The sequence below is a fragment of the Neomonachus schauinslandi genome, chromosome 6, assembly GCF_002201575.2.
Source record: "Neomonachus schauinslandi chromosome 6, ASM220157v2, whole genome shotgun sequence".
In the NCBI taxonomy this organism is placed as follows: domain Eukaryota; kingdom Metazoa; phylum Chordata; class Mammalia; order Carnivora; family Phocidae; genus Neomonachus; species Neomonachus schauinslandi.
Genome location: NC_058408.1, coordinates 90917596 through 90925061, shown reverse-complemented (window position 1 = coordinate 90925061; position 7466 = coordinate 90917596).

Sequence of the window (7466 nt, the reverse complement as noted above, 5' to 3'; positions counted from 1 at the left end):
AAAGAAAGAAAGAAAGAAAGAAAGAAAGAAAGAAAGAAAGAAAGAAAAAAGAAAGAAGAAAAATGAAAAAGGAAAAGGAAAAGAGAAAAGAGAAAAGAAAAGAAAAGAATTGGGAAAGAGAAATTAATTGGGCAAAAGAAAAACTGGATGACAGGCCTGCCTTCAACATGTACGGGCAAGTCATTCAATTTTTATGTGTCTCAAATGTTAAATATTTAAAATGGGAACAAGTATATAAAATCTACCACCTTACTAGGACTACATTGAGAAAGATAAAACATAAAATACAAAAGAAACCACTCTAGAGAATTAAAAATATATTCACAGGTATATTTAATCTGTATTAGCTGGAATATATTGCTGTTTTCATGTGTCAGGTACTGTATTTAGTAATTTACTGATACTATGTCATTTAATCCTAATGACAGACTTAGGAGGTAAGCATTGTTATAATGTCTACTTCATGGATAAGGAATGGAGGCATCAACAGGATCATAGTGAAGTGAAGAAGTTCATATTTGGATCTAGTTTGTCTAGCACCAGAACTAGCTCTTCTATGCATTATCTAGCCCCAGATAGATTATAAAACATTCTGGGTTAATATGCAAAAAGGCACTGATCTGTAATATTTCAGAGTGGTTTCAAGGATCAGTACTCAATGAATAAGCCACTAATGTCATGGCTTATAGCCTCTGAAGTGGCTCCAATGATCTCCACTTCTTAATATTCATGCCCTTTTGTAATGTCTTCCTCTTAAGTACAACACAAATGAAAAGATGTCATTTCCAAGATTAGGTTATGAAAAGACTGTGGCTTCCATCTTAGGCATTCTCTCTCACTCTTTCTCAGATCACTTCACTCTGGGGGAAAGCCATCTGCCACGTTGTGAGGCAAGGCAGCCTTGTGGTGAGATGAGAGGTCTGCTAATGGTCACATGAATGATACAGGCCTTCCGGGGCCTGCCAACAGCCATGTGAATGACTGTAGAGGCAGATCTTGCCCCAGCTGAGCCGTGGGATAACTGTATGTAGCCTTGGCCAAAATCCTGATTGCAACCTTGTGAGAGACCCAGGTAACCTCTCCTGGATTCCTGACCCACAGGAACTGGGAGATAACAAATGTGTGTCATTTTCAGCCATTAAATTTTGGGGTAATCTTTTATGCAGCAATAAATAACTCATACAAATGTTAACGAAGTGGCTGATTAAAGAAAAAGAACCTTCCCAAGTATCCCTCCTATAACTCATTCAACAAATGCTTACTGAGTTCTTATACGCCAGGCATCAGATGTGGTCCCTGCCCTCATACTGCTGATCATCTGATGAGTGGTAGGGTGGAAGGAAAAATATTTTTTATATAAATAAACTTCTTTCTAAAATGCTGGAGAGGGAGTAGAAATAACACAGCATAGAGCCAGCCAGAAGGACTCCAATTCCAGTCTCCAGATATAAGATCTGGGGCAAATAACTCTGAGCTTTCATTTCTTCATCTGAACAGGTGATGATATTATCTCTGAAAAGTTTGTAGGATTAAATAAAAGGATACATGAAAAACATCTGGATGTATTAGGGCCTCAGCAAATAACCATTCTATTAGTCTTACTGTCCTTCTTTTAAAAATAGGGAGTAATCATCCATACTATACAGGATTGTTCAGTTTATAAAGATATATATACATAAAATGCTTAACACGGGGCAAAGTCTATTTTATTTGCACCCAGAATAGTAATTCCCATTAGTTTCTGTAGACCCTATAAGTCACATTATGGCTATAGAAAATGAAAATGATTTAAAAAAAAAAAAACAAACTTTTTGTGGGTCTTAATTTTGGTTTAAAAATCATCTCTCCATTTTATTTCTCCATTTTATTTCTTTTGCAAAAGGCCTCCCTATGAGTCAATGGAGGAGATGAAAAGGATAGGATGGGATATCTGAATTTACAACAAAGCAGGGTGAAAGCTGGTTCCTGGAGATCAGAAGTCTGGGATTCTCTGTTTGCTTCTGAGTGACCACCACTGTCTACCACCACAGGGGGCATCAAATGGTTTCAGTCTCAGGGGTATTCCATAGCTTATAATTAATGGTCACCTAATACAATTATTTTATAAAATACATTTCTATCATATGATAACATAAAGGATTAATGTTCCTCATGAATTTCCTAGAATTTAATCAATATGCATCACCATTAGTATGACTAAAGTAATTCTTAAGACTAGAAAGACAGACACTCACACAAACCACACACACACACACCCCTCCCAAATAAGTGAAAAATCAATATTAGAGTATATTGGATTTTATTTCTAGAGGAACTAAATATGACCACTAGATGGCACTGGAGTCTGATTTCATCTTCTATTTCCAGAACCATCTCTGGGAAAAACTGTAAGACTATCATAAATTTTCTGAGTCAGTTATTTGCTTATCTGATGTGGTGCAAGGTATAAGACATTTTGATATTCTTTTTCAAGTTACTGGCAGTCTTCCGTCAATAAATGAACATACTGCCAACTCAACCTGAAGCAAACTGATCTTGTCCAGACAAGTGAGTTTCATGATTCCTTGAAGAGCTCCCTATAAGTAAATTTAAGTTTCTACAAATGAAATAGATTATAATTTCAAATGAAAAAGCATGCTATGCCTCTGCCAAAGTGCTGACTCCAGCTGTTCATTTCCTCTAGCAATTCAATCTCAGTTCTGGCACATCTAGGGTAATGCCTAGAAATCCATTCAACAAACTTATGTCAAGACCAGCATTCCAGGGCCCACTTAGATACTAGGGGGCAGTGGGCATCCCTTGTGGAGTTTATATTCCAGTGTAAAAGTCAGACAATAAGCAAATGAATAGATACAATAATTGTAGATGCCATGAAGGAAATCAGTGGCTAACATGGTGAAGACAAGCGGAGTCAAGCGGGGGTGCATTTGATAAGGTGGTTAGAAGTCTTCTCTGAATAGGTGAAATTTGAGCTGGAACTAGAATAAGATAGAATAGACCACAGAAAGAAGGTCAGGATGGTAGAAGCAACAAGAGGGAAGGGGACAGCAACAAGAAAGGAGTTGGGAGGGTCAGCAAGCTGAGTCTAAGAGGGACTTCAAATTTGTATTTTATCTTGTTATGTGAGTCACTGAAAGGTTTTAAGCAAGCAAACAGCACATATCATTTACATTTTTAAAAGATCATTCTGGCTGTCAGTGGGCAATGGATTATATGACACAGGATAATAACAGCAAGTGCTCACTATATGTATATTAAATGAATGAATGAACAACTATGCCCATTGTGGCTAACACTAGCGAGGTGCTTATGGTTCATTGAAATTCATTTTATCACATTGATAGCGTTAGTAACACTCTTAAGATAATGGTTCTCAAGCTTTAGCATCCATCAGAATGATCTAGAGCACATATTAAACACAGATCGCTAGACCACACCCTTCATCATTACTTTTTCCCTCCCCAGCTTCTGATTCAGGAGATTTGGGTGGGGCCTAAGAATCTGCATTTCTAACAAGTTCCCAGATGATGCTGATGTCACTGATCTGAGCACCACACTTGGAGACCCAGTGCTGTAAGACGTTGAGCATGCAATGCCACCAGCTATTAAAACAAAGTAGGGAGAACTTATTTCTATTATGGTTCAGGCTTCTGGATCTTAGAGATCACATTCATCCTTTTCTTGTATTACTAATGTGGGGAATATTCATTCTCTGGACAAGGATGAAGTTTTCCTAATAGAGCCTCATTTTTGTTCAGGATTATTGTGTCCAGCTCTTCAGTTTAAGTCAGGATTGGCTTGGACCAAATGTGGTACCTCACCCCCCCTTGCCAGATACTCATTATCCCAGCCTCCTTTGAATAGCCATGGGACGCAGGTCTAACCAAGGAGAAATAATAGCAGTATACTAAAGATTCTGGGAGACTTTCCTCCCTAATAAAAAAGAGAGTGGGGGAGAAAGGAGCCTTCATTAATAGGAGATTCAGCTCAGTGAATACTCTCAAAAGAGCCACAATTTCAAAAATGTGAATACCTGTCAGGCAGTGGTGTGCTGGTAAGTGTATAACAACAACAGGTTCTCAGCAATGGAAAAAAAAAAAAAAAAGCCAATTGCTGATTTCCACAGTGTAAATTCTCCTACAATAGCTAATTTTAAGCTACTGATGTGAAGTCACTAAACATAAAAATGGGAAAATATGGTAATGATACGTTCTCAGGAGCCAGTATGAGCTGGCTCCAGCAAACCACTGCCAGGGATTCTAAAACCTAAGGGTAGGGGACACCTTAGCCTGAAATGTAAAGAAAGCAAGCCTAATCTTTCATGTTCCTGTGCACATAATCTCTCCCAAAATCCATTTGCATGGTCATATAAACAGCTGGGAAGGTTTAAGCATAGTGTCTCACATAAAAGAAGACACCCAGATTTGTGGTTGATGAAGAGCCCCCTTGCCATGACTACTTACATTTTATTGAAACGTAAGCCTAAAAGTAATTCTCTGCAGAATTGTATGCATTGTTTATAGAAAGTATTTTAGAAGGCTGGAGTCTTTCTAAGGCTCCTCCACAAACTACCCCTTATTGTCCTTAGTGTTAAAATAATGCTTAAAACAAAGGAAAGCAAACTTTATTTGAGGGGTACCTCTGAGGAATTAGCAGGTCTGGGTCCTTTTGTTGAGCAGTCACCAATTTCCTACTCTCCCCGCATTACAATACTCAAGATTCTGCTCCGCCATGTGCAAAGTTTCAATGTCTTACAAATTTTTCTTAGCAAATCCTTCCTGATCCTCACCAGACATCACACTCTACCCTCTATCCAAAATCGTTTCTCCTAGGTTCTCTCTACCCTCTATGTGGTGCCTTGGTATGCACACTCCCTCTGCCTAGAATGCTCATTCAGGATTTCCCAAACCTGGTGAACAATGTGGAAAAGTTACAATTACAGATTCCTAGATCTCACTCCTTGATCTGATGATTCAGAATCTCCAAGAGAAAGAGCCTGGAAATACATGATTTCAAACAAATGCCCCGGTGATTTCTATCTGGAAATTTTAGAAAAACTATGGTTTATCTGTCTCCTTTTTACTGCTCAGCTCTCCCTTCCTGGTCCTCCAAACAGGGTTAAATCCTCTTCTTTATTGCTTCAGGCTTACAATATTTTGCATTACTTTTCAGCCTTTGCTCGGATGAACTTTATTGAAAGTCCTTCCCATAAGATTGTAAATTTCGTGAAAGTAGAAAGTGTCTGTGTCTTGTTATGACTATATCTTGAGTACCTAGCATCATCCCTTATACATAGTAGATGCTCAATAAATATAGGCTGACTGATTGACTCATAGACCATCTCACATCTATGAGCCATGAAAAATCTTTTTTTTTAAAAGATTTTATTTATTTATTTGAGAGAGAGAGAATGAGAGACAGAGAGCACGAGAGGGAAGAGGGTTAGAGGGAGAAGCAGACCCCCCGCTGAGCAGGGAGCCCGATGCGGGACTCGATCCCGGGACTCCAGGATCATGACCTGAACCGAAGGCAGTCGCTTAACCAACTGAGCCACCCAGGCGCCCTGAGCCATGAAAAATCTAAAGATAATTATCATTTCATCAAGGAACATTCATAAGTGCAAGCATATCTGTCCGGCCCTACACCCTAAAGGTGTGTCCTTTGACAAGTCCTATACCTAGCCTGGGTCACAATTTCCTTAGTTCTAAAAGAAGCAGATTAAAAAAGAATGGATTAAAAGGGAACACTCTTAGTGTAGTTAGAACATGTTGGAGCTGAGTGTGAGTATTAGAACCCTCACATAACTGAGGAAAAGAGAGCCTTGTCCTAAGGCAGTATACATGTTGGCTCACAGTCCACCATGGGTATAAATCCTCATGAAAGACATCTAACCAGAAGTGCTTGCCCTCCTTTCTGGGGTAACCTCAGTTCCTATTGGGGCAGGCCCTTGTGGTGTTGATTGGGTTGAAGTCTTTCATCCTACTGTCTCCATAGGGCAAATGTTCAGCACCAGATATTTAATGCCATGTGTCAAGGGGGACGCAGTGCAAGTGGACACCAAAAAGGAATCACAGCTTTTTCAAAGAGCACCATGTATCTGTTTTCATTTCCAAACCAAATGAGATGGGTTAGGGAATAAACATAGAATTTGTGTCAATTTCTTGATTCTTAAGGATCAGGCACCTTTTAATCTTTTTTTCAGTCTCACCTGCACCAAATGCTTGCCCTTGCAGGCACCCATTCTCTTTTTGGTCATTCTCACTAGTTCCTTGGTCTAAAATCAGGAAGTATGAATCATAGGGACCAGACAGCCATTTGATACCTATTTATTGCACTCATTCTATGTGCCGGATGCTGTACCAGTGAGCTAACCAAATGGGGGCTATTGCTGTCAGATAGGATCAATAAGAATTGGAGGTGACTTCACTTAAACCCATTCCTGGAATTTGGAAAACAGAGTTCTTAATCATAAACCCAATGGACAAAAAGGCTAAGATGTTCTCAAACTGAGCATAGATTGTTAGAGGTGTAAGAAACTTTCAGGATGCTCTGGTACCATAATTTTAAACCCTTTTTAGTCGTGGTTTGAAAAAAATCTTGCTGGAAGCTTATTATATAAAATGGTTACAAGCAAAGCTGATAACATTGTCCCCCCAGGAATGGGGGTCCCAGAGTCCCACCTATTCTATCCCAGTGATAGCTGCTGAGAAGACTCCCTAAATTCAGTTTGAAAATCATGCATCTACTTCAATATCTTCCTTTTAAAGATGAGAAAACTGAGTTGCGATAAAGGACAATCACTTTCTCATGACCGTGGAACTCATCAGTGAAGGAGCCAGACCAGAACCAGCATTTCCTGAAGCTGGTTCAGGGCGTGGCTACCTTCACCAGAGCACAGAATTTGCTCCTTCCTAATGCATGCGATTCCTAAAATCTGTCTCCTGGCATGTCCAGACATTTCCAGAGGAACTTGATACTAGCATTCAGGAAGGTCTTAGGGAACAAACAGAAGTCAAACCCGATCAGTCCATTACTTAGTTAAAGCCAATAGATGTATAAAGAATGATATCCTACTTTTGGTATAGATTCTGAATCTCCATCCCCCAAAACTCCTGCAAGAAGTCAGAGTAGAAACTTTAAGACCACAACACCATGCTCCCTAGCAGAAACATTTGGTCGCTTACCTACTGAAAAATAAAACTAGCTCTCCAAAAAGCATTCAGGTATTGCCTGAGGACCTCACAGGTTCACTGGGATCACGCACATTGGAGGTCAAAGGGGACCTTAAGGAGTTCAATATGTGTCAAGCTTTTTTTAGCATCCCTTATGAGAACATCCTTGCCCGCTTTGTATATACTATTTGATCCGACTTAAAATTCCAGTACAAGTTAGGGGCAGAGATTATCTGGGCCCAAACCAAATGAATCAGTCTAACATGATACATTAATAGGAGAGACCAAATAGGA